This window comes from Notamacropus eugenii, chromosome 4, assembly GCF_028372415.1.
Source record: "Notamacropus eugenii isolate mMacEug1 chromosome 4, mMacEug1.pri_v2, whole genome shotgun sequence".
Classification (NCBI taxonomy): Eukaryota; Metazoa; Chordata; class Mammalia; order Diprotodontia; family Macropodidae; genus Notamacropus; species Notamacropus eugenii.
Window position 1 is genome coordinate 227,057,142 of NC_092875.1, and position 26,066 is coordinate 227,083,207.

General features: G+C 36.3%; 1 pseudogene; it reads right to left on the minus strand.

The window, feature by feature from the left end:
* Positions 1 to 481: 481 nt before the first annotated feature.
* Positions 482 to 24,401, minus strand: LOC140502448 (TLR adapter interacting with SLC15A4 on the lysosome-like; annotated as a pseudogene).
* Positions 24,402 to 26,066: the final 1,665 nt, after the last annotated feature.

A 26,066-nucleotide genomic window follows, 5' to 3' on the forward strand; every position in this document is an offset into this window, starting at 1 on the left:
TTTATTTTTCAACAAATACCATGTTGACCTACTCACTTATTAGCAGTTTTCTATATTTTTCTATGTATGTCCTATCTTATAGCCCTTCCCACCAGAAAATCTTCGTAGGCAACATAGACAGACAGTCTTTAACTTGGAAACTGAGGACATGATTTTTTGTGTGTGTTTTTTCTTGTTTTGTTTTCCTTTGACCATTGACTTAGTTTCATTCTCCTGAAATACTATATAAGCTGAACATTTATTTTTTTTCAGTTGTTTTTCCTTGTTTGGTTGCTGTCTTTGTTCTTTAAAATAATTCATTACACTTTCATGGTAAAGTTTTTTCATTTTACTGTGATCCTTTTTGTCCTTCATTCCACATCTCTGAGACACATTATGTGTAACTACTCCATGATTTGAACCTGACTCCTACAGCCTATTTTCTTACTTTAGAAAAACATAGAATACATATTTTACTGTAAGAGGAATCAAAATATCCTCTTCATAGATTCACATTGCTATACTGGGAAATATGCAGACTAGTGTTGCTGACTTCAGTGAAGACTAGTTATATGAGGCAGGGAGTAACCACATCCTTGGCCTTCATGGTCTCTATGAGATTTTCTTGTGTGGTATCTGTAGGCTGATTTGATCCATACTTGTCATGATGGACTCTGAGGCTAGAGTCTGAATAGGAGAACTGTTGTGCAATATAGTGTCTATGAAATACTGTTTGTATGACTCCATTACCTTCTGCTCCAAATATTCATTCAGAACAACATCTGAAAGAGGCTTCTGAAGTGTTATAATACTTTTGTCCTTGATGCTTCTCCAGTAAGATTGGCGTCTTTTAAGAAGTTTACAAGGCAAATCACTCAATTGAGTTGAAATAAATTCTTCCATAGGCAAAGGAATTTCTGAAGATTTCAATAGTGGGCCAAATTCAAAGCTTCTCTCCAAGATAGAATATGTTGCAGCTAAGGTGATGGGCATGCCCTAGTCCCCCACATTGTATAAATCATAATTCTTGTAAATATTTTTACAGGAAAGGAGAACCAAATAGACTTCTCTGCTTGTACTGGAGTCTCCATAGACTTCAATCCCAGCAGAAGCTTGCCATCCAAGCAGAGTACTGTGACTTGATTCCAGAATTGTCACTTTTTGTTTCCTGATGTGTTGACTTTCTCTTGAATGAATTGAAGAAATAAAATCCCCAGTGAAGAATTTTGTCTTGTGCTTCATCTGCAGATGAACAGGGGACAAAATGATAGAGTTCATATCACATTGCCTTTTCTCAGCAATCTGTTCATCACTAGGAGCATAAGGCAGGTGATCATCTAACCAGTAAGCAATTCCAAAGATATATGGTTCTGAAAGTATTCCTGGAAAGAGCTGTAGCTATATGATTCTAAGCAAATGACTTATTCTTTCTGAGTCTCAGGTTCCACGATGTCTTACAGCTCCCGAGGCATGGCAGAAACACAACAATTGATCATGGAGACAAAAAGTTCACTTGCTCTTTTTTGACTAAAATGTTTGCAAAGACTCTTTGACTTGAACTTTTGATTTTATGGGGGAGGCTTATTGTTGGTTAGTCTTTCAGTCATGTCCAACTCTTTGTGTTCTTCAATTCTGTGTGTGCTTTTTCACACTGTAGCCATGGGCATCTACCTCAGCATCACACCAGCTGTCCCAGACTCTTCTACGGCCACCTATGCCTCCTGTATAACATTAGTAAACATTCTTTCCTAAAAGTTGTTTAAGGCTTGATTTTAAAAAAAAAAAAATATTCTTTTGGGGGTGGGGAGCAGAGCCAAGATGGCAGAGTAGAAAGACAGACCTGTAGAAGCTCCCCACCATAGCCCATAAAATGCCTGTAAAAAATGACTCTAAACAAATTCTAGAGCAGCAGAAGCCAGAAAACAACAGAGTGAAAGAGATGTCCAGCCCAAGACAGCCTGGAAGGCTGAGAGGAAAGATCTATTGCACCTGTGTGGAGCAGGGTACAGCTCAGAGTGGGTCAGGCAGTGCAGCAGGGAAAGGACTGGGAACAGGCTTCAGGGCGCCACCAGCAGCAGCTGGATGAGAAGGGAACATTGTCTGGACCTGCCAGCAGCAGCCACTGCAGAAGCAGCATCAATTTTTGGAGCCCTCCACCTAAAGACCCTGGGGGAACTCAGTCACTGATCTGTATCTGAGCCCTGAGTGGCTCTCCTGGGTTGAGGAAGAATGCCGGCAGTGGAGCTGGTGGAGCCTCTAGAGAGGGAAACCTGTAGGCAGATCCTGGGCAGAACAGAGTGCCTATGGTTGCTCTCAGACTAGAGTGCAGGCTAGGAGAGAAGTAAACTCCTCTCCCTCGATTGTGCTACCTTGGAGGAACTGATAACTTACAGGCCCCCAGAGTATACCCTCCTTGTGACAAAGGACTCAAAAGTCAAGTAACTGACTGGGAAAATGCCCAAATAAGGGGAAAAAATAAGACCATAGAAGACTACTTTCTTGGTGAACAGGTATTTTCTTCCATCTTTTCAGATGAGGAAGAACAATGCATAGTATCAAAGGAAGACATAAAAATCAAGGCTTTTGCATCCAAAACCTCCAAAATAAATATGCAATGGTATCAGGACATGTAAGAACTCAACAAGTATATTGAAAATCAAGTAAGAGAGGTGGAGGAAAAATTGGGAAGAGAAATGAGAGAGATGCAAGAAAATCATGAAAAATGGGTCAACAGTAAGCTAAAGGAGACCTAAAAAATGCTGAAGAAAATAACACCTTTTAAAAATAGGCTAAGTCAATTGGCAAAAGATGGCCAAAAACTCAATGAGGAGAAGAATGCTTTAAAAAAGCAGAATTAGCCAAATGGAAAATGAGGTTCAAAAGCGCACTCAAGAAAAGACTTCTTTAAAAATTAGAATGGAGCAGATGGAAGCTAATGAGTTTATAGGAAACCAAGAAATTACAAAACAAAACCAAAAGAATGAAAACACAGAAGATAATGTGAAATATCTCATTGGAAAAAACAACTGATCTGGAAAATAGATCCAGGAGAATCTATTTAAAAATTATGGGACTACATGAAGGCCATGACCAAAAAAAGATCCTAGATATCATCTTTCATGAAATTATCAAGGACAACTGACATGATATTCTACAACCAGAGGGCAAAATATTGAAATAATCCACCGATCACCTTCAGAAAGAATTCAGAAAAGAGAAAATCTTAGGAATATTATAGCCAAATTATAGAGTTTCCAGGTCAAGGAGAAAATACAGCAAGCAGATACACAGAAACAATTCCAGTATTGTGGAAATAATATCAGGATAACACAGTATTTGGCATCTTCCACATTAAGAGACCAACAGGCTTGGAATGTGGTATTCCACAAGTCAAAGGAACTAGCATTAAAACCAAAAATCACCTACCCAACAAAACTAAGTATAATACTTCAGGATAAAAAAATGGTCATTCAATGATATAGAGGATTTTCAACCATTCATGATGAAAAGACCAGGACTCCATAGAAAATTTGACTTTCAAACATAAGAATCAAGAGAAGGATGGAAAGGTAAACAGGAAAGAGAAATCATAAAGGACTTTCTAAAGTTGAACTGTGTGCATTTCTACATGGAAAGATAATATTTGTAACTCGAGACTTTTCTCAGTATTTGGATATTTGGAGGGATTGTACACACACACACACACACACACACACACACACAGAGAAAGAGAGAGAGAGAGAGCAAGAGCACAGGGTGAATTAAATAAGATGGGATGATATCTAAAAACACAAAATTAAGGGGTGAGAGGAATATTTTGGGAGGAGAAAGGGAGAAATGCAATGCAGCAAATTATCATTCATAAAAGAGGCAATAAAAAGCTTTTTCAATGGAGGAGATAAGGGAGGGGATGAGAGGAAAAAAGTGAAGCTTACTTTCTTCATATTTACCTTAAGGAGAGAATAACATCTTCACTCAATTTGGTACGAAAATCTATCTTACACTACAGGAAAGCAGGGGAGAAGGAGACAAGTGGGGTGAGGGCAAATGGGAGAAGGGAGCAATTAGAAGTAAACATTTTGGGGAGGGACAAGGTCAAAAGAGAGAACAGAATAAATGGGGGGCAGAATAGGATGGAGGGAAATATAGTTAGTCTTACACAACATGACTATTATGGAATTTTTTTTGCAAAACTACACATGCATATCCTATATTGAATTGCTTGACTTCTCAGTGGGGATGGAAGGAGAGGGAGGAAGGGAGTGAAGTTGGAACTCAAAGTTTTGGGAACGAATGTTGAGAACTGTTTTTGCATACAAATGAGAAATGAGAAATACAGGTAATGGAGTATAGAAATCTATCTTGCTCTACAAGAAAAGAGAGAAAATGGGGATAAGGGAAGGGAGGGTAGATTGGGAGAAAGGGTAATTGGAATGCATGGAATTTTGGAGTGAGGAGGGGAGATATGAGGAGAATATTTGGAACTCAAAATTTTGTGGAAATGAATATTGAAAAGTAAAAATAAATAAATAAACATAAAAAAAGATTGTTAACTTGTAACACTGGCAATTAGAAACCTTGGACTCTGAAAATATACTCCTAGAATCTTTTTAAAATTTATTTATTTATTTAACTTTTCGACATTCATTTCCACAAAATGTTGAGTTCCTAATTTTCTCTCCATCTCTCCCCCGCTCCCCAAATGCCATGTATTCTGATTGTGCTTTCCACTAATGTGCCCTCCCTTCTAACACTGCTCCCTTTCCTTATCCCCATCTTCTCTCTTGTCCTGTAGGGTAAGATAAATTTCTATACCCCATTACCTGTATTTCTTATTTCTCAGTTGCATGCAAAAAGAATTCTCAACATTTGTTCCTATAACTTTGTGTTCCAACTTCTCTTCCTGCCTCCCTCCCCCCTCAAATCCACTAAGAAGGCAAGCAATTCAATATAGGCTATATATGTATAGTTTTGCAAATGGCTTCCATAATAGTCATGTTGTGTAAGACTAACTATATTTCCCTCCATCCTATCCTTTCCCCATTTATTCTGTTCTCTCTTTTGATCCTCTCCCTCCCCAAGAGTGCTGACTTCAAATTGCTCCCTCCTCCCATTTACCCTCCCTTCCATCATCCATCTCACCTTGCTTATCACATTCTCTCCTACTTTCCTGTAATTTAAGATAGGTTTTCATACCAAATTGAGAGTGCATATTATTCCTTCCTTGAGCCAAATGTGAAAAGAGTAAGTTTCACTTTTTTACTCTCACCTCCTCCCTTTTCTCCTCCATTGAAAAAGCTTTTTCTTGCTTCTTTCATGAGAGATAATTTGTCCCATTCCATTTCTCCCTTTCTCCCCCCAATATATTCCTCTCTTGCCCCTTAATTTTATTTTTTTACATATTATCTCTTCCTATTCCACTCACCCTGTGCTCTCTGTCTCTCTGTCTCTTTCTCTCTCTCTGTCTCTGTCTGTCTGTCTGTCTCTCCCTGTCTCTCTCTCTCTACATATATATGTATGTATATCTATGTATTTATACATGTGATGTGTGTGTGTGTGTATAATCCCTCCAACTACCCAGATACTGAGAAAAGTTTCAAGAATTAAAAATGTTATCTTTCTATATAGGAATGTAAACAGTTTAATTTTAGCAAGTCCTTTATGATTTCTCTTTCCTTATTACCTTTTCATTCTCTTGATTCTTATGTTTGAAAGTCAAATTTTCTAGAGTAGAGTAGAGAGGGCAGAGCCAAGAAGGTGGAGTAGAAAGACACACATACTCTAGCTCTTCCCCCATAGCCCATAAAATACCTATAAAGAAGGACTCACAATGAATTATAGAGCTATGGAAGCCACAGAGCAATGGAGTAGGGGAGATTTCCAGCTGGGGATGACATGGAAGGCCAGTGGGAAAGGTCTGTTGCACCAGATGCGGAGCAGAGCACAGCCCAGCCTTGGCAGAGCCAGGAGGAGCAGGCCTCAGGGGTGGAATCCCCAGCAGCATTGCAGGTTTGCAAATCCCTCAACCCATAGGTGCCAAAAACACTTCAAAGGTCAGTGAGAGAACTTTTTCATCTCTGTGACAAGGGAGCAGGTTGCTCCCCTAGTCCTGGTCTCAGGCAGCAGTGGCAGCAGCAGCAGTTGGTGGCAGCAGCTGTGGTGGCCAACAGGCAGTTGTCTGGCCTCCATTGTTGGAGGACTCAGTGTAAAGTTGCTGGGAGAACTGAGCAGCTAATCTGAACCTCAGGCCTGAGTGGTGGCCCTGCCCCCACCTAAATGCCCTGGGGGAATTGAGCAGCTGATGTAAATCTCAGCTACCAGTGTGGCCAGGGAGTAAACTCCTCTCCTTTTACTGTGATACCTTGGAGGAACTGAGATCTTACAGGTCCTCGCAGTATACCCCACTCTTGACAAAGGACCCAAAAGTAAAGTAACTGATTGGGAAAATGCCCAAAAAAGGGGAAAAAATAAGACTATTGAAGGTTATTTTCTTGGTGAACAGATATTCTCTCTCATTATTTTGGATGAGGAAGAGCAATGTCTACCATTGAGGGAAGACAAAAAAGTCAAGGCTTCTGCATCCAAAACCTCCAAAATAAATATGCAATGCTCCCAGGCCATGAAAGACCTCAAAAATGATTTTGAAAATCAAGTAAGAGAGGTGGAGGAAAATTTGGGAAGAGAAATGAAAGTGATGCAAGAAAATCATACCCCTAGAAACTTGAAGGGGAAAAATAGTTGTGCCCTCAGTCTTTGGTGGGGGTAGCCCTTTAAAGAGGTTAAATTGACTATTCTCATCTTTTCTCCCCACCAATGAGGTCTGTAAAGTAGGATAGATACCATCACATTGTAGTTCCAATGTGATACTCATAGCCCCAATGTTGTCTATGGATATGCCAGCACAGTACTGAATCACAAAATATAACAGAGTCTCCATATGTAAGACAGAACCAAAATATTTATTCAAACACCAAAAAGCCAAATCTCAACACCAGAAAATCAAATCCATCATAACACAAAGAAATCTATACAGAGTAACAATGTAGGGGGCATTACCATCCCCAAGTCTTCCCTCTGTTAGGTTTTCTGCAACCTAGCTCCCTTAAACAAAATCACAAATAAGCTCTCTCACTCATGCTAGTTGATGCCTGCTCTCTCTTTCCCAGATCTCACTGGTCTGACTCACTTCCTGCTCCACCCCTTCCTATGCCACCTGTTCAGCAAACTCCTCCCATCACAGCCTCTATGACAGAGGTCACATGGGCCTATTAATGAATGGAAAAGATCTTCCCTTTAAATTCCATTACACACATATTCTAGCATTAATCATTATTTATTGCTAGCTTTGACTTAAATGGTTGTACCAAGCCCGTCTCGATTATAGTACAAATTCTACTCCTTCTATGCTTCCTTGTGTCCAAGTTGACTTCTTATTTGCATCTAAATGTTAACCAGATACTTTCCTCTGTATTCTGTTTGGCTTGTATTTTTGTATCACCAGTACTTAGCATAGTGCCTAGCATATTGTAGGTACTTAATGAATGCTTATTGCCTGACTTGACTGACTGACATTCTTGATCTTAGCCTCTCCTGGCCTGTCCTGGCCCAGAAGTGAGTGTTGATGGTATTCTACTGGCAAAAATTCTTATAGTTAATGATTTGAACAGTTAGTGACACCTAACTCTAGTGCTTCCTAAACACACACACACACACGCGCACACACACACACACACACAGAGATGTATGTAGGGTATATGTGTGTATGTGTATAAAATGTGATGAATTAAATTAAGTTAATGGTTGAGCATTTGCTTATAAATCCAATCAATGTAAATAATAAACTTAAATTTGTTGTAGCACATCAGTTATTTTTCAGGAATAATCATAAGGATGCCTATAATTATGTGGAATTGTTTCAATCTTCCCAAAGGCCTAAGCTCACCTGAAACAGGTGCTACTCAGGATACAAAAAAAAGGAATTTTAAGCACTATGGAAAAAATGTCTTGCATTCAAAATGCAATTTTTAGTTTACCCTGACCTGGGAGGACACTAGCTTGAAGAAAGAGATAGGATGTGGGTTAAACAGAAGAAGAGAGTGTTAAGTTAATGCACCTGAGGAGATATTCTTATGTGCCTAAACATTGTTACAATTATCCTTTCTGTTTCTTCATATTTATTCATCCTTGCCTCACCTCTGATCTAATTGGGAAGGGTTATAGCTTTTCTCCCTTAGAGGTAATGTTTGCTCTTGGTTCTAGACATGTACTAATTTTTAAAAAGCTTCCATTTATTCCTGTGCTTTCTAGTGCTTTTAATACAAATGAATGTTGCATTTCTCAAAGTATTTTTTTCTGCAATTTGGATATAATGAAAGTATTTTTGTTGTTTTTGCTAGTGATATGGTCAATGATGCTTATAGTTTCCTATAAATTAAACCAGTCCTGCATTCCTGATAAATCCCACACCCCTGGTCATATTGTACAGTCTTTGTGATATAATGCTGTAATCACCTTGCTAATATTTTATTTAAAATTGTTACATGAATATCCAGTAGAGAAAATGGGTATAGTTTTCATTTTCTTTTTTGTTTTTGCTCTCCTTAGTTTTAGTGAAAAAACCCAATATGTGTCATAAAAGGAACTTGATAGAATTTCTTCTTTAGTCATTTATTTCAAATAGGTCATACACTACTGACTCAATCATTCTTTATTTGGTAGAATTCACATATACCTTCATCTTTTCCTGGGGACTTTTTCATAGGTAGTTCATTGACAGCTTATTAATTTTTTTCTAAGATAACGTTCTTTAAACATGTAATTTCTTCTGTTATCTGGACAATTAATATTTTCATGAATATTCATCCATTTCTCTTAAATGATCAGTTTTACTGGCAAATAAATGGGCAAAATAACTCCTAATACTTGATTTAATTTCATCTTTGTTGGTGGTTCATCCATTCTTTTAATTTTTGATACTGGTAACTTGGTTTCCACTGTTCTTTTTTTTAAAAACAAATTAGCCAATACTTCATATATTTTCATTCTTTTCATCATAAACAGTTCTTAGCTTTATTTATTATTTAAATGGAGTTGTTTATGTTTATTAACATATCTATTTTCAAAATTTCCATTTTTGGTATTTAATTAGAAATTTTTTATTTGTTCTACTTCCAGTTTTTTTTACTTATATTCCTAATTCATCAGTCTGTTCCTTCTCTCTTTTCAGTGATGTATGTTTAGAGATACAAATTTTCCTCAACTCCTTTGGTTACATCACACAGATTTGCTCTATTGTTTCATTTTTCTCCTTATGTTAAATGAAATTAGCAATTATTTCTGATTCATTCATCTATGCAATCATTCCTTAGTTTGAGAATAATTTCCAATTAATCTTCTACAATTCTATATTTAATTTAATTTAATTTAATTACATGAAAAAGGTGCATTTCATATATTTGTTTTTCTTCTTTTGTTTCTGAGGTTTTTATACCTTAAAATATGATCAATTTTTATAAAGTGCCATATGTAGCTGAGGAAAAGGTGTACAATATTCTATTTCCAATCAATTTTTCTCCAGAGATCCATCACTATCAACATTTTTAAAATTCAATTTATCTCCTTAATCTTTCTTATTTGTTTCATAGTTAGATTTCTCTAGTTCTAAGAAGAGAAATGTAAGTACCCCAATGGTATAATTTCATTATTTTCTCCTGTAACTAATTTAACATTTCCTGTAAGAATCTGAATGCTGTGACATTTGGTGCATATATATTTAATACTGATATCACCTCAGTATCTATATAAAAATTTAGATTCTGCTCCATCCCCTTCTTTTAACTGTGTGATTTTCTGTTTCAAGCTCTGTTTTGTTTGTTTTCTTCTTTTTAGAAACAACGTATTGTTGAATTTTGGTTTTTAAACCATTCTTCTATCACGTTCGATTTTGTGGGTGAGTTTATCCCATTCATATTCAAAGTTATGATTACTAAGTATGTATTTTTTCATCCTGTTTTTTTCTTTATCTTTCTCTCTCTCTTTTTTTTTTTTACATTGGCCCTCCTTAAAAAATCTGTTTTGCTTCTGACAACTGTTTACCTTAATATTATTTCCCTTTTTTATCCCTCCCTTTCTGTTACCAAGTTCACCTCCTATTTCCCTCTTGGGTAAGATTGATTTCTATACTCAATACAGAATGTATACATATTTTTCATTCTTTAAAATAATTCAGATGATAGCAAGGTTCAAGAAAAACTTCTCACCCCTCCCCATTTCTCCTTCTACTATAGAAACTCATCTTTGTGAATCTTTTTTATGTGAGATATTTTTTCCCATGAATCCCCTTATTTCCCCCTTCTCTCAGTACATCACTCTTTTTCACCCATACATTTGAAACAATCATCCTAACATAACTGATTCAGTCCCATGCCACCTCTTCTTCTAACAATGCCCTAACAATGAAAATATTCTTAGGAGTTACAAGTAACATCTTAAGGAATATGAACAGTTTAACTATATTGAATTGAAAGTCAAATTTTTATTTTCCTTTGGTCTTTTCATTGGAATAGTGAAAAGTTCTCTATTTCATTAAATTTCCATTTTTCCCCTGAAAATTATACTTGGTTTGTTGGGTAGGTTATTATTGGTTGTAATCCTAGTTCCTTTGCCTTTTAACACACAATTCTAAGACTTCCATTTCTTTCTTACGGTGGCTGCTAAATCTTACGTCAATCTGACTGTCGTTTTATGGTATTTGAATTTCTTTCTGGCTGCTGGGAGTATTTTTTCTTTGACTTGGAATTTCTAGAATTTGAATGTAATATTCCTGCTTGCCTTGATTTGGGGATCTCTTTCTGGAGGTGATTGGTGACTTCTTTCAATTTCTATTTTTCCCTCTTGTTTTAGGATATCTGGCTAATTTTCTTTTGTAATTTCTTGAAATATGATATGTAGCATCTTTCTTTGATCACAGTTTTCAGGTAGTTCAATAATTTTAAAATTATTTCTCCTTGATCTATTTTCTAATGCAATTCTTTTTCTATTGAGATAGTTTGCATTTTTTATATTTTTTACATTTTTTTAATTTACATTTCTTGATTTCTTGCTAAGTGATCAAAAGATATGAGCAAATAGGCTTCAAAAACATTACAATTTACTAACATCATAAAACATTGTCTAAATCACGAAATACTAAGTGAAATTCAAATTAAAAATAAAATCAGTAAATTATAAGTAAAATGTAAACAAAAACAACGTGGGGTTTTACTTCATATACTGCATTTGACAAGGATGAAAATTATCATTTGTGGAAGAGCTGTGAACAGTTACACAAACATGCATTTTAGTAGAATGGAATGATTGTTGGGGAACAATTATGATAAAAAACATAAATGTTTCAATGAAAACTAAATTTTAAAAAGTCATGCTAAATTGAAATGTTTAATAAATTGGGCAAAATCACTTATTAAAGTTATTTTAATTAAACAAATGAGCTATTTATGGTTTCATGTATAAATCTTTTTATCTTTTCTACTGTTGATATTTTCTCTTTTCTTGTGTTTCTTAAATGAATAGTAAGAAAAAATAAAAATACAGAAGGAAATACTGGAAATTTGTTTATTAAATTATGGAATTGATCAAAATGCATACTGTTGATATTCACTAATAACCTGTCTATGCTACAGAAACTCATCATGTTTATAATCCCTGATGCCCAGACACAAATCTCACAAGATTACAGAAATTGAGATAAGCATCGTTTTACTTCCATCATATTTTACCATGGTTTTTATACTCTACATTTTCACTTGTTTACAAGTTGATATGAGGGAATTCTTAGATTATTTTTACGAGCATCTATTTTATTTTCCCAGGCAGAAAATCAAGATGTTCTGTTTTCTCACACCCAAGTTGTCATTATTTGGTTTCTGATGACTCAGAGTGAGTATAAATAGCTTTCTGTTTTAGCCAGAAACCTTGAGGACTTTTGCCTCCCAGAATGATTTTATTTGACTAGTTAAAGAGGCTATTTTTTTCCTCATTTTTGACCCAGCCTTAATCAGTGGGTATTGCCTCAGACAAACTGAGACTTGGAAGAAACCTTGGCTTAAAAAGAGCAAGGTCTCACACTATATCCTGAGCCATCTCCAGTCATCTGAGCTCCACCTTGCCACTGGACCCAGATGGTTCTGGAGAGAAGTGAGGCTGGTGACTTTGTACAGCCCTGCCTCACTTAAATCCAATTCACTTGTAGGCAAGGACATCTCCTTCATAATGTCATTGTCCTCTTCAAGAATGAAGGATAAACAACAACTCTTATTTTCTTTGGTAGAAGATTGTGGTCATCTGTTTACACACACACACACACACACACACACACACACACATACACAAACATACATTCACATTAACATACTCTTATGTATTATATTTAGTACACTGTGTTGAATGACTGCTGTTGATTAATGCCACTTCTTAATATAGATCTGGTCAACATAGAATAATGATTTCCTTATTGAATCATCCATAAAAGTAAAGATAATTCTTCTAAATCATAAGTGGATTGGAAAATAATGGTTAATACCTAAATAATAGTTTAAATTTGGGAAAAGATTTTTAAAATAGGGTATTATTGAGCTGTTCAAAATTCTACCTGAACTCTCAATCTTAGAAATAAAACTAATCTTAAAAGCACCTATGTGGAGGTGAAAAAACATGTCTCATTTTATGCCAATAATCAAGACTTCCAAGCCTTAAGAAAAATGAATAAAATTTAACACAAATTCACAAAGTAATTTTGGAAGAAAGGTAATGTTATTTAATGAAGAAGTGGGGAAAAGACAATCTAAAAGAAGATAAGTTGATTTGTTTTATTTCCCACTAAAATGTGTAGCCTTACAAAACTAAAACTGAACAGTAATTAACATACGCAAGGAGTGATTAATATATGCAGTTGATTCATAGGAGTCTCCAACAATGTATCACACCTAGAAAAAAACTAGTACATTGCATTGCAAATATTAGGAACTTAATAGATTTCTGTTGAATTTGATGAAATTACAGTTGTACAGTCATTACAGAGGAAAATTCATAACATCTCCGACAAAATACTCACCACATTTTATAATTATTTCAGCATTTTCCAGTGTTGTGCTGGTAAATACTTAACAACCTGTGTTCTAGAAAAGGGAAAAACTATAACTTTCTCCAACATATTCTTAAATCTAGAACATCAAAAATATTAAATCAAGTCTAATTCCTAGTATTTACGCATTTCTAAGGTGTAAGTATTCTCCCCGAAAATGTAACAATCAACTCTCAAGAGCTGGATCAAAATGTCTTTGGCATATGTCGGCAGCGTTTTTTCTACCCCATCTTGTTAGTGATTGCCTCTTTTTTCCCTCTTTAGTAAATGAAGCAAATACTCATCATTCCAGAGCTTTGCACGTCAGTCTCAACTGTAAATCCTCTTTAAAATGAGAGAGAAAGAGAGGGAGAGAGAGAGAAAGGGGGAGAGAGGGAGGGAGAGAGAGAGAGAGAGAGAGAGAGAGAGAGAGAGAGAGAGAGAGAGAGAGAGAGAGAGAGAGAGAGAGAGAGAGAGAGAGAGAGAGAAGGGGGGAGAGAGAGAGAGAAAAAGAGAGGGAGAGAGAGAGAAAGGGGGAGAGAGAGAGAGAGAGGGAGAGAGAGAGAGAGAGGGAGAGAGAGAGAGAAGGGGGGAAGAAGAACAGAGGGGAAGCATCAAAAGATGGAAACAAAGAGACTGAGAGAGAATGATAAAGAGAAACATACAGAAAGAAACTCAGTGCAATGATTTATTTTATTCAGATGGAAATATGTTCTTTTGATATCATGTCCTAGCTATACATAGGAATCCACTAGGACTTTCTTTATTTAGATAGAAATCTGTAATAATGGTGACAGATATTGTTTAGTAGGTGCAAATCTGCAGAAATCCACACTGGTCCATTAGTAAAGTTCTAAGAAAGCAGTAAAGAAGAGGAAAAAGTCTTATTTGTTCTCCCCAACACTTGTATCAGGTTGATTTCATTAGTTAACTGTCCTTGAGGGTAAGAGAAGAAGAATTTCCTTATGTTACTAGCAGGAATTGGTTCCACTTTAGCCAAAATGAAAGCTAACCTGATCAATAATAACAATACACTTAAGGGAATTATCATTTACATATGTAATAAACTTTTGAAACTTAAATAATCAATAAGCATTTATTAAATATTTTCTATATAGGGTGTATATAGTATTATGATAGTAGGCACTAAGCCAGGTACTGAGAAACAAAGCCAAAAGCTAAATAGTCTCAATTCAAAGAGCTGACATTATGTCAGGGAAAACAGCAAATATATCTATCTATAAGATAGATCTCTTTATATATAAAATGGGTGCATAAGGTGTCCACTTCCACTGATGGTGCCTTACATCTCTCACTTGGGTGTGTGGATACCTATTCACTCTGAGTGGACCCATGCACTTGATGCAATGAAGAATTAAATCTTGAACCCTGGGCTCATAACTCTTAAGGACAAGTGCTCCTTCCACAACACTATGCTCTTAAATAATTAATTTTTTCAGTCAAAAGAAATAAACAAAAATAGTTGTCTGCACCTACAAGCTGAAGTTTCTGAAATGTCCTAAAGTCATTAGGCAGATGAGTATAGTTCAATTAAATATTCTTTCACATATTTGAACATTTTGGAGAGAGACACGGAAAGAGAGAGAGAGAAGATCTTAATGATGCATAAACTTCTTGAAATTAATTTTGTGGAAGTTTACTTTTATGAAGGTTTCATTGACTCTTCAGTCATGTTTTACCTACAAAGCAATAAAGTTGCCTGATTTGCCTTACCAGAAATGCAGAGTCAGTAAATCCTGGGTTTCAGCCTGCATTCAGTGAATGAATATAATAGGCTCTTAAAGGTGCTATATTTAAGTGATCACTTAGAGCCATTGCATTTCTATTGCTCACCTATATTTATGTATTACAACCTCCTAGCTGGCCTCTAAAATTTCAAGATGGACAGAGCCCTGAGCTGGATATTCAGTAAAGTAATCCTAAATTGTCAAAAGCTCTTTTAAAGACTTCAAAAGATGTAATACAGATTTAGAGTGGTAATTTAAAATCTTCTGACCTCTTTGTGACTTTACTGAGGAAAAGCTCTATCAGTGAGATGGAATGACAAGAGAAATGGCCCATGCGGGACTGATATTAAGGCTCACCTCTTTTCAATTCTTTTTTTTCCCTTGGTACTCTCAGAGGAGCAAAAAGAGAATCAGACATGCTCCCTTAATTTTGTTTCCTAGCAATTAACTCCCAGAATAACACCAAATAATTACTACCATAACATTGCAGAGAAAGTTAGAACTGCAGTAAATGTTACTAAGCTATGAACTTTGACAAATAAGCCCCTCTAAACTGGTAAGTTTGGATGCTGTAAGCACCTGGTAAGCAAGCTCTGCACTGTTGCTCAGAATGGGCCTAGCGGGCTCATCATGTGGATTGTAAAGTGTGACTGCTGAAAAGATGACATTGTGTTGGAGGAGCAAGGGAATGGAGAGGCACACTGAGAAAATCTATCAAGAGCAAAACTGGAAGGAACTTTAACTCCAATTTTACCCCCTCCCAAATAAATAGATGATAAGAGAGAGAGAGAGATGCATGACCTTCCTATTTGTTCTCTCCAAAGGGAAACAGCAGAATGACTGATTGCTGGCATATGCTGGAAATCATTAAATGAAAGAATGAATTTTGTACAGTTGATATATGAGTACTTTTAGATTCACAGATGCTCCTACAATGCCTTGAAACTGCATATCCAAAAGAAGACCCCTTTTTGTCTCCATTTACATACATGCGGTTGTCATGTTACAGAAAATATCTCAAAACAAAATTCAAGGCAGAATTTAACGTTTGATGCATTGCTTTAAACTTTGCAAGGTTCCATTGTCTTCCTTTACAACGAGTATCTCACCCCTATCCTAATGCTGAAACCTGGTATATACAGCATGCCATTCTGCATCACTCCCAAGAATTCCCTCCAGTTCAACAAACCATATACAGAAACACACAAACACATACACATAAAAACATACACATTCACACATACATGTATGCACACACACACACACACACACACACACACACACACACACACACTTTGTGTTGACCTACCTGCTAAATGTTTGCCATGTAAGCACCCAGGCAGACATCTGGGAGCCTGCTATCACAGGTTCTTTGGTCTGCTTTTCTTAAAGCAAAGGCAGCTTTTGAGAGGTTAACAATCTCCTTTAATCAAGCACATATATCATTCACCAATAGAGAAAAATACAAGAGGAGAAATAATGACCAAAAGAGAGGTTTCCAATTATCTGACCATTATATTACATAGTAACCAGAGAGGGAAGCACCAACATCTGGGTTTTCAGAGCCAGGGGGCTATTTAGTGGTTTCCCCGAATCTCATCTGGCACTCAAACCTTCTTCCAAAAACTAAGCCCCAAAGTAAAACCTCACCTCAGAGTCTTTATACACTTCTTAGAGCCAGAGGGCATCACACCGCTTGAGAACTAGTGCCTCATTAAGGAAAAGGTGTGGGCCTTCCTACAAATTCTCTCAAGCCCATCAATGGGTGGGGAAGACCTTCTTTAATCACATTACTCAGTATGAGGCACTTTATACTAAAACAAAAACAGCAAAAGATTCTACCTTGCTTGCCCTTACATCCTGTGACACCTCTCAAGAAACAATACCTCCATGCTCTGAACAGTGCACTCTTCTCTCCCACTGAACTCATCCTATGTCTCATTTATTTTTACCTTTGAATCCCCTAGTCTCTAGCACAAACCCTGGCACATTAAGTTGGTGCTTAATAAATGATTTTGAATTTATTAATTGAATGCTATTAAATTAGTCTGACAAACTATGTTAATCAAAGTTGATACTATTTATAACAGATTTACTATTACTTTTCCACTGATGACCTTTACTTCTTACTTATTTTCATGCCTTTATCTTAAATAAGCAAGACAACAATTTCAGGTGCCAAGACAAGGTAAAGGAAAAAATTATTTTAAATAAAAGAGGTCTTTCAATCCTTACAATAAAAATAACAATAATGAAGGTGATGGATAATATCTTAAGTTCATAAAGATTTACAGATTTATACAGTATTTATATAAGTTATCTCATTTGATTGTCACAAGTAAACTGTAAGATATTTTATTATTATTATTATTATTATTATTATTACTATTATTATTATTATTACTAATTAGGAAATTGAGTTTATTGACTGACTTGCCCAGGTCCATAAAGTTAGTAAGGGTCCAAGGCTGGATTCATATTCAGGTATTTTTGACTCCAAATCTAACACTGTATCCTTTATACCATATTCCCTGTCTTTAGCAAAAATGCTGTTTCATACATTGTGCTTATGTTGATTGATCTCCTAGAACATTATGGGTTGAAGGTAACTTGGAGGTCATCTAATCAAACACCAAATTTTGATAGCTACTTAAAATGAAATTTTAGATTATACAAGAAGTAAATGACAGAATAGGGACTCATAACTGAATCTCCTTGTTTAAACAACCCCATGTTCTTTTTAGCATACCAAAATAATGCACATAATGACAAAAAAGGAAATATTGTATCATATATGGACAAGAAATGCACTGGAAGAGAATTCATGAAACATTAAAATCTGTGCTACTTGAAGGAATCCACATCTATGAGAGCACAAATAAAGTCAAGTATTGAGAAAAATAATTATATAGTACTTTCATAACTATTATGTCATTTAACCTACACAATAACCTCTTGAAGTAAGCTGAAACATCTGTGAGGTTATTTTGTAAGGCATGGTTTAAATATATCTTGCAAGGTATATTCTGATATGAACTGTTAAAAATAAATATTATTTTCACTTTTGACAAAATATAATATTCCAATCCTTTGTTGACTATGGTTGCTAGGTAATAATTTGATGCAACTGAGAGTTATACAAGACTGAAACTTCTAAAAAATTAAACCATAAATAATATAATCTATAGTAGAATATAAACTCTTTGAGGTCAGGCACACTGTTGTTATTACTATTATTCTGCTGTTGCTTTTACTGAAATTTATTCTGACTCAACGAACCATTGTTTTCAGACCTGCTCATAATTCAGTGTTGAGGGAATTGTCACTGCTTGCTATATATATTATGGTAGGTCATCAGCTACCTAACTTGCTATTTGTTAAAGAGAAAATACTTTGTTGAGGCTTGCAATCTGATTAACAAGGCAAAAATCATGGAAAAGAGAATTTAAAGGAGTTTATTAAAATTCATGAAGATGGTAATACGTTGATGGGATGATCACTAGAGATTAGCAATGGATAAAAGACTGAACCAGCTTTTATGTATATGTTTTATAGTGATGCAACAACAATTCAGATAGGTCCATGTGTGATGGTAATTTAAATGGAAAGATCTTTCCCATTTATTAATAGGCCCATGTGACTTGCTTAAATCACATGGAAGCCTAAGTCACATGTGGTAGGAGGAACTTGCAGAGTAGGTGGAATGGAAGGGTGAAGCAAAACTGGGAGGAAGTTGGTGAGAGTAGTTAGGGAAGAGGAGAGATGACACAAACAGACACAGTTAGTCTTGCGAGTGTTTGTTTGTGAGAAGGCCCTAGCAGGGGAGGGGGGAAAGGCTTGGGAATGGCTTTGTCCTGTGTGGTGCTAATATGTATTGACTTCTTGGCTAACTATGATGGATTTGGCTTTCTGGTGTCTGAATAAATGTTTTTCTTCTACCTTCCATATGGATACTTTGTGATTCAGAACTATGACGGCATATTCATAGCCAATGTAGGCACTGTGAATATTACATTGGCAATAAACCATATCACTAATAGGTGATGAGTTCTTGTGTTTCAGCTCTAACTCAATTGGCAGTATGTGAGGGCTAATAGGAGATGACCTGCTGTATGATATGATTTCTAAGCACAAAGCATTGAAGGACAAATATAAGAGAATATAGCTACCAAATAAGTGAGAAAGGAGCCAACTTCCCATGGAATGGTGACATTTATTTTAATATAAACTAGTCCAACTTTCTCATTAATCAGATGAGAAAACTGAGACAACAGGTAGAAAGCAGAAGTCATTATTGGAATTGATGTTCTATATATAAATCCACAGATTTTTCACTGTTCTATGGTGACAATATTTCTTTATGATTTGATCACCTTTTATGTCCTCTCTCCAGAGACCTAGGCTCTGCTATTACCCAGAATATTTCCATGTAAGTCTTGACAATTCAAAATAAGAAGAAATTAATAAATGGAAACTTTAAAATGTAGTACTAGAACTCCCACAGTCCTTTTAACTCAATTGTGTATATTTGCAGAGTATTTATTTTAATTCTAAGATTATATTAATCTGTATATTACATGCTAAATACCCACTTCAGATAAACCATTTAATATGCAAGGTTTAACTACTTGACTGTGATCTGTTCTCTAAAAATGTAAACAAGCAAATGTCTTCATTTTTTTTTTAATGGAAAGAGAGACCTTTGTGAAACATTTGCCTGAAGACATAATCTTTCCAACTGCTCCATTCATCAGAGACACAACTCTATCTACAGCATTAACTATTTATTAATGAATATTAATTATGAATGAACATTTCATGGGGAAGGAAAAAGAAGGTAGCAGTGGAGAAAAAAACAATTTTTAAGTGCCTACTATATTTCAAGCACTGTGTTAAATGCTTTAGTATTAATCTCATTTAATTCTTACAATAACAATGTCAGGTAGGTGCTATGACTTTTTATAGCTAATGAAAAAAATTACTTGACCTGCTCAATGTCACAGAGTTAGTAAGTTTCTAAAGCTGGATTTTAATTCAGTTCTTCCTGACTCTGGGCCCAGCACTCTATCCACTGTACTATCTAGCCACTGTTAGAAACAAACAAACAAAAAATTAATAATTCAAGCTGACCAAAGTCTTCAAAATAGATTTTTGTAGAATATCTAAGGATAAATCTACTTTAACAATAAATATTGGGTGTGAAGTTTATTCAGATTATCCTGATTGCTTCATTATATCTTTGCACACACTAATTTTGATAGAGTAAGATCTTAGGGGTTAACAGAAGCCAACAAAGTTCCACTAGCATCCTGGCTCTCTATAATTTCCACTCTGGCCACTGACTGCTAATTACTAAGGCATCAGGTTCATCATCATCAAGTTTATATCACAACTCCTATCACTGAAGCAAAATTGAGGGTTGTTTTTCAGTCATTTGAGTCATATTCAACTCTTGGTGATCACTTTATTTTTGGTTATTTGTAAAGATGCTGGAATGGGGGGAGGAGCCAAGATGGAGGAGCAGAAAGATACATATATGCTAGCTCCAAACCCATAGCCCATAAAATACCTATAAAGAAGATCTCCCAACAAATTTGGGAGCAGCAGAAGCCACACAACAATGGAGCAGAGGAGATTTCTGTTCCAGAGAGACCTGAAAAACTGACCCAAAAGGTCCCTCGTGCACTGGACCAGAGCTGAGACCAGACCTGGCTTGGCCATGGGGCATCGAAAGGAGCAGATCCGACCAGGCTTCAGGGACAGAATCTCCAGCGGCCGTGCAGGTCCCTCCACCCACAGGCGCTAAAGGTCAGTGAGAGGGGCTTTTCAGTTTGCAGAGAGGGGAGTGCGGTGCCCCCATAACTCAGGACCCCTCGGGGAAGCAGCAGAGGAAGCAGCAGCAGACGGGGGCTTCCAGAGCAGGCAGGAGCTCAGGTCCATTGTTGAAAGTCTCTTCATAAACCTCCCAAGAGAACTGAGCCGTGTGTGGCTGCTCTGACCTCACCTGAGCACCTGAACTTAATCTCACACTGAATAGCAGCCCCACCCCCACCAAAAGCCCTGAGTCTGGGAAGCAGCGTATGAATCTCAGACCCCAAGCTCTGGTTGGGTGGAGGCTGTGTGGATCTGGAGGTGAGGTGGGTGTGGAAAGGAAACTCAGAAGTCAAGTAACCTACTGGGAAAATACCCAGAAAAGGGAAAAAAAATAAGACAATAGAAGGCTACTTTCTTGGTGAACAGATATATCCTCCCATCCTTTCAGATGAGGAAGAACAATGCTTACCATCAGGGAAAGACTTAGAAATCAGGGCTTATGTATCCCAAAGAGCCAAAATAAAGATTCAATGGGCTCAGGCCATGGAAGAGCTCAAAAAGGATTTTGAAAATCAAGTTAGAGAGGTAGAGGAAAAACTGGGAAGAGAAATGAGAGACATGCAGGTAAAGCATGAAAAGCAGGTCAACACCTTGCTAATGGAGACCCAAAAACATGCTGAAGAAAATAACACCTTGAAAAACAGGGTAACTCAATTGGTAAAAGTGGTTCAAAAAGCCAATGAGGAGAAGAATGCTTTCAAAAGCAAAATTAGCCAAATGGAAAAGGAGGTTCAAAAGCTCACTGAAGAAAATAGTCCTTTCAAAATTAGAATGGCACAGATGGAGGCTAATGACTTTATGAGAAACCAAGAAATCACAAAACAAAACCAAAAGAATGAAAAAATGGAAGATAATGTGAAATATCTCATTGGAAAAACAACTGACCTGGAAAATAGATCCAGAAGAGACAATTTAAAAATGATGGGACTACCTGAAAGCCATAATCAAAACAAGAGCCTAGACATCATCTTTCATGAAATTATCAAGGAAAACTGCCCTGATTTTCTAGAAGCAGAGGGCAAAATAAGTATTCAAGGAATCCACAGAACACCGCATGAAAGAGATCCAAAAAGAGAAACTCCTAGGAACATTGTGGCCAAATTCCAGAGTTCTCTGGTCAAGGAGAAAATATTTCAAGCAGCTAGAAAGAAACAATTCAAGTATTGTGGAAATACAATCAGGATAACACAAGATCCAGAAGCTTCTACATTAAGAGATTGAAGGGCATGGAATAGGATATTCCAGAAGTCAAAGGAACTAGGAGTAAAACCAAGAATCACCTACCCAGCAAAACTGAGTATAATACTTCAGGGGAAAAAATGGTCTTTCAATGAAATAGAGGACTTTCAAGCATTCTTGATGAAAAGACCAGAGCTGAAAAGAAAATTTGACTTTCAAACACAAGAATGAAGAGAAGTATTAAAAGGTAAACAGCAAAGAGAAGTCATAAGGGACTTATAAAAGTTGAACTGTTTACATTCCTACATGGAAAGACAATATTTGTAACTCTTGAAACTTTTCAGTATCTGAGTAGTGGGTGGAATTACACACACAAACACACACAAACAGAGAGAGACAGAGAGCGCAGAGTGAATTGAATAGGATGGGATCATATATTTAAAAAAATGAAATTAAGCGGTGAGAGAAAAATATATTGGGAGGAGAAATGGAGAAATGGAATGGGGCAAATTATCTCTCATAAAAGAGGCAAGCAAAAGACTTTTTAGTAGAGGGAAAAAGAGGGGAGGTTAGAGAAAAACATGAAGTTTACTCTCATCATATTTGACTCAAGGAAGGAATAAAATGCACACTCATTTTGGTATGAAAACCTATCTTACAATACAGGAAAGTGAGGGAGAAGGGGATAAACAGGGTGGGGGGGGATGGTGGAAGGGAGGGCGATGGGAGGAGGGAGCAATTTGAAGTCAGCACTCTTGGGGAGGGACAGGATCAAAAGAGAGAATAGAAGTAATGGGGGACAGGATAGGATGGAGGGAAATATAGTTAGTCTTACACAACGAGACCATTATGGAAGTCATTTGCAAAACTACGCAGACATTGCCTATATTGAATTGCTTGCCTTCCAAAGGGAATGGGTTAGGAAGGAGGGATGAAGAGAAGTTGGAACTCAAAGTTATAGAAATAACTGTCGAGTTTTGTTCTTGCTACTAGGAAATAAGAAAAACAGGTAAAGGAGTATAGAAAGTTATCTGGCCCTACAGGACAAAAGAGAATTTGGGGACAAGGGAAGGTAGGGATGATAGAAGAGAGCACAGATTGGTGATAGGGGCAATTAGAATGCTCAATGTTTTGTGGTGGGGAGAGGGGAGAAATGGGCAGAAAATGTGGAACCCAAAATTTTGTGAAAATGAATGTTAAAAGTTAAATAAATTAATTAAAAAAAAAGATGCTGGAATGGTTTGTCATTTTCTTCTCCAACTTATTTGTAAGAGTAACCTAAGGCAAACCAGGTTAAGTGACTTGCCCAGAGTCACACAGTAAATATCTGAGGTCAGATTTTAACTCAGAAACATGGGTCTTCCTGACTCCAGGCCTGGCATTCTATCCACTGTACAGCTTAGCTACTCAAATAAAATGTCATTTGCTGCTTGTGTTCAGTCATTTCAGTCATGTTCACCTCTTGCTGACCCCATTTGGGCTGTTCTTAGGAAAGATGCTAGAGTTGTCCAGCTCATTTTATAGGTGAGGAAACTAAGACAAGCAGGTTTAAATGACTTGTCTAGGGTTATATTCAGTAAGTGTCAGAGGCCAGATTTGAACTCAAGAATATGTCTTCCTGATTCCCAGGTCAGCAATCTAGCCATCTAGCTACCATCTAATGTGGGGAGAGAGGAAATCAAAAAGTCAACAAAGATCCAACATGAGAAGTGTTTCCAACATACTCATCTAGCTGGGAGCTGCATTGCTGTTGTTCCATGTAGCTATCTGGGACTCTCAATGCTTTTCAACTTTTCAAATAACTGGGGGCTACAAACAATAGTGTCTTGCTCACCATATTATTTAATTGCCAGTGCTATTTGAAATATTGCTTGCAGGCTCCATATAATTGCCAAGTTCATTAATTTGATGTTATTGGTGTTATCCAAGCTAACAGAGACTACTGCCATGTAGGCTAGTATGTGTTCCCCATTATCCTGACAGTGCTATTACTGCTTGAATGTCTACTTACTAAGCAAGTATACCTGTGAAGACCTTTCAGGTTTCTGATCCCTTAGGTGCATTTTAATGACTGAATTAATAGCTTCTATAATCCAATTACATAAAATTTTCATAGAACTGGGAGAACGATTAGTAAAGCAAGAATTATAGCTTCCACTGGATAATAAAGGTAAAAAAAGGGAACAAATCCTGAAATTCCTCTTTAAATCCTACAAGACCTAATTTGGTCTCTACTCAGAAGTGAAAGAATTGTGAATGAATTCATTAAATGGAAACCAATAAAATACCCATATATACAGTGTGGGTTTTCAAAAAAAATACATGTAAGAATCCAAAAATATTTGAGCCTCTTAGTCTCTGGGGTAGAGAGTAAAATTAATTTATTATAGTTTACTCCTGGAATGATTTGGTTTGTTTTCATCCAGTATACCTTCAAGAAAAAATAACCACTTGAGTTGAACCTTTAACTTACTTTGAGTTGACCTCTCTACCATCACCATAATCACGTTTTTTATATTAACTAGTCTTAGTCTTTTGTTATCATGACCTCATTTAATTAAGTCGTAACTATATTATCAACAAAATGATGGACATCAATACTTTCAGAAAGTGGCACTTCTTTTAAATCTCTTTGCACCAAACTGGAAATTTGAAGGAGAGTTGAAATAACATTGGGGAAGGATGGTGAAGATATACTGAACTCCTTCCCAACTCAAAACAAACTGATATTTACTGGACTGAATTACAGTGTTGGCAAAGGAAGTTTTGGCAAGATCAGTAACTTCGTACCATTTCTCAAAGCTTGAGCTATCTGGTCCACCAAACAGAAAAGATCATGAAAGGATATAAACAATTGTTAGGCCTATTTTAGTCAACTCCTGACAAACTACACTTAATCTCCAGGTACCATCTGTTTTCTTCACTGGTCACATCAGAGAATTTGTATAAAGGGATGCTCTTTTATCAGCCTCTTTTATCTCTATTACCAGAAAGGAAATTGCTTTTTCTCATGCACACATGATATTGTTTATCCTAAACAAGGCTTTTGCCACTGGAGTGAAAACAGTTTCTAACCAGCCCATCAACCAAGGCTCTCTTTCTTCCACGATACATTACCCTCATTTAAAAATAAATTAAATATGTGAAAAACAAAAACCAACAATGCCCCCTTCAAAAACAAAGCCTCTCTCTTCATAGCCACAAATATTGATAGCTAAGTCTAAATTTAGCTTAATTCAGCAGATTCAAGTTTCTTTTCCTTAAAAAAAAATCCAAGTGGAATTTATGAGCCACAAAAATCCAATTGAAACTTTTGTAATTGAAGTTTACAATTTCATAATATAAAAATTAAAGGCATACAAAATTACAGCTCCTTTTGCCTTCCTACAAAATCACAGACTGAAGACAGAGAGCAGAAGGCAGTTAAAACTCAGGAAAGGACTTCAGACAACTTATGTGCCTCCAGGCTTATCTTTTTTTTTTTTTCTAGTTCAGTCAATAATCAGTCAATAAAATTTTATTAAGTGTCTACCATGTGCCAAGTACTATGTTAAGTGCTGGCTAGTTCAAGCCACCAAGTGTTTAAAGCATATACCAAATTAAGGGTCAGGCAAAGAATTGGCTTTAGCCAAAAGAATTACTGAAGTCTCAGGAGCCTTCCTAATCCTCTAGTACAAACAATTCACCTTCAAAGTGGTTATAAAGCTGGTGAAGAAAGCTAATGAGAAAGAACAAAATAGTCACTAACACTTTGAAGCAACTCTGTTTTTTTTTTTAAGTTTTCTTTACCTTAAGCCTAAATCTGGATCTTTTATATTTCTTCCCATTACCCTAGGTCAAGTAGAAGTGTTTCATTAATCCATATACAACAACCTCTCAAAGACTAGATCATTCCTATCAAATCCAACCACTTCAAATTGTGTCTTTTCTAGGTTAAATATCCTCAGATCTTTCAAGTGATATGGCACAATTGAGACTTTTTCCTTGATGACTGCCCTGTTCTTGACAGTTGTCATCTCATCAAAGTCCCTCTTGGGAGGTGACATCAAGATTTTACCTCAGTCTGCCAAATATATACTAATTATGGACACAGAACACTAGGATCATTATTTATCTAGTTATAGAATTTATGCCTCTCAGTGACATTTAAAATTTCATTAATAAAG